Source organism: Eublepharis macularius, chromosome 1, assembly GCF_028583425.1.
Source record: "Eublepharis macularius isolate TG4126 chromosome 1, MPM_Emac_v1.0, whole genome shotgun sequence".
NCBI lineage: Eukaryota > Metazoa > Chordata > Lepidosauria > Squamata > Eublepharidae > Eublepharis > Eublepharis macularius.
In genome coordinates, this window is record NC_072790.1 from 1,548,761 (window position 1) to 1,551,260 (window position 2,500).

Here is a 2,500-nt window from a genome sequence, read left to right on the forward strand (position 1 = left end):
CCCGTGGACCTCATCGATCGTGGAAGGAGAAAAAAGGAGGACCGGGCCCGCGCCCGGATCCCCGGCGGAGGCGCCCGCCGGCAGGGAGGCAGGGAAGGCGGCCGCGAGAGCGGTCTCGCCCCGGCCGGAGGCTCCGGAGATTCTCTGATGCGTTCTGAAAAGCGAGTGCCTAGAAATCTCCGCGAGCGTGCCCGAGCCGGGGAGGCCGACTTCCGGACGTCGAGTTTGACCGGGGCGAGGCCGGGATTCCGTCCGGGTCTCCGGAACCGCCCCCCGGCCTGGGCCTCCGAATCCGCTCCCTCAAGGGCTTCCGGAGAGTCAAGGTCTACCAATTGCCGCCCGTGTCACGCGGTAGACCTGGAGGCCGCCGGGGACTCGGGGGCCCGGCCGCGGCGCCGGCGTCCAGGTCTACCCGTCCTCCCCGAGCCAGAGGGGCGGACGGGTAGACCTGGGCCACCCTTTGCCGGGGCGCGGGCGGAAGACCAGGACTCCGCCGCGGGCACCCCCGCCTACCCACCCCCCCCCACCCGTGGCCGTTCGGGCAGGTCTACCGCCGCGGCGAAGGAGCCCGGAACGGCGGGTGCGGGCAGGCCGTTTCTGCCCTTCCGGGGGGAGGAAAGGTAGGCCCGCACGCCCGCCGCCCCGGTCCATCGGGCCCTTCCCCTGGCGCGGGCGTCCAGGTCTACCGGTCCGGCGAAGGGTGGGGAGGCAGGCCCGCCCCACGCACGAGAGAGCTGTCCGCCGCGCCCCACCCACCCCCGGCCCCGTATATCGCGGGCAGGCGGAGGAAAGGGCGGTGGACCTGGACGCGGCTCCCCGGGGAAGGCCGGGTCTGACGCAACGGTGAGGTGGAGCGGGGAGGGTTGGGGGGGGGTGGGGGTGTCCGGGGTGCGGACGGTAGACCAGGACTCCTGCGCGGGAGCGGGGGCGGTGGAAGCCCAGGCTGGAAGGCCCGTTCTACCGGCACGGGGGGAGGGCCGGCGGGTCGGAACGGTGCAACCGCGCCCGGTAGGCTTGGGCGCCCTGTCCAGGTCTACCGGCCGCCCGGCCGCCCACCCGCTTGGCGCCAACCCGGACCTCCTCCGCTGAGGCAGGAAGGGGCTCCGTCAAGGCGGAGGGCGTGTCGCCCGGCCTGCCGAAACACGGGCGCCCGGGAGGCCAGGTCATCCGGCTCGCCCAAGGCCTCCGTCGGGAGACCCGGCCAGGTCTACCGGACAGCCCCCCGCCCGCACACGCACACGCACAGGTGGCAGGACCGCGCCACGCCCAGGGGACGTGTCCCCCGCCCCCCACGGCACCGTTGGGCGGAGGAACGGGAGGTGGACCTGGACACGGCTCCCCGGGGTAGGCCAGGACTAACGGCCCGGTGAGGGAGAGCAGGGGGTGGGGTTGCCGGGGCACGGGAGGTAGATCAGGACTCCTGCGCGCGTGGCGGGCGGTGGGGGGCGGGGAGGGTGGGGGAGGCCGGGCTGGGAGGCCAGGTCTACCGGGCGGGGGGGGCGGGCCGGAGGGGCAGGCCGTGGGAACCGTTCGCCGCGGGCGCGGCCGGACGGCGGACCCGGGCTCCGGCGCGGGGTCCCCAGGCTGCAAGGGGTTCCAAGGGGCCCAGGTCTGCCGGTCTGCCCTCTACCGGCCCGGCGGTGGCCGGTAGACCTGGACCCCTTGGCCGCTACCGATGGAGGAGGAGGAGGAGGAGGAGGAGGAGGAGGCCTGGACCGCGGTTTGGGCGTTGTGGGGGGTGGCGGTGAAGGTGAGGTTGCGTTTTTTTGCTGCGTGCCTGCCATGGTGGCGTGCCTGCCCCCCCCCCCACGGACCGTCGGGTGGACCTGGCCGCCTGCCGCTTTCGCGGGCTCCGTCATCCACCCCTGCCGGGGCGTGGGCCGGTCGGCCTGGTCTCCGAGGACGGGGAAGCCCAGGTCTGCCCGGGGCCCGGGGGTGGGGGGGGGGGAGAGGAGAGGGGAGTCGTGTTCAGGAGGGGTGAGGACAGGGCGTCTGTACGCCCCGGGCCTGCCGCCGAAGCTCTAGGGCTGGGCGCCCGGCTCGCCGGGTGTCCCGCGACCGGGGCCCTGACGGTCACCCGCGACCGGGAGACCTCGGCGCCCCGGCCCCCCGAGCCCAGGTCTACCGGACCCCACCCCCAACCCCCTTGGCCTCGAGGGGCCCGAAGTGGACCTCCTCCGCTGCGGCAGGAAGGTTCCGCTACGGGGCGGACGACGGGTCGCGCGGCCTGCCGAGCCTCGGGCGCCCGGGAGGCCAGGTCATCCGGCTCGCCCGAGGAAGCCTTCGGCAGTCCTGGGCTCCCCGGCTTCGGAGGCCAGGTCTACCGGGGGGGCTCCGTTGCCCTGGGGCGAAACGAGCGCACGGCAGCGCCCGCGAGGGGACCGAGCGGGGGCGGTGGGGGGCAGACGGGGAGGCCCGGCCTAACGGCTGCCCCCGGCGGCCCGGTCAACCGGCCGCGGACGGAAGGACCTGGGCGCCCCGTCTGCCGGAGCCCAGGTCT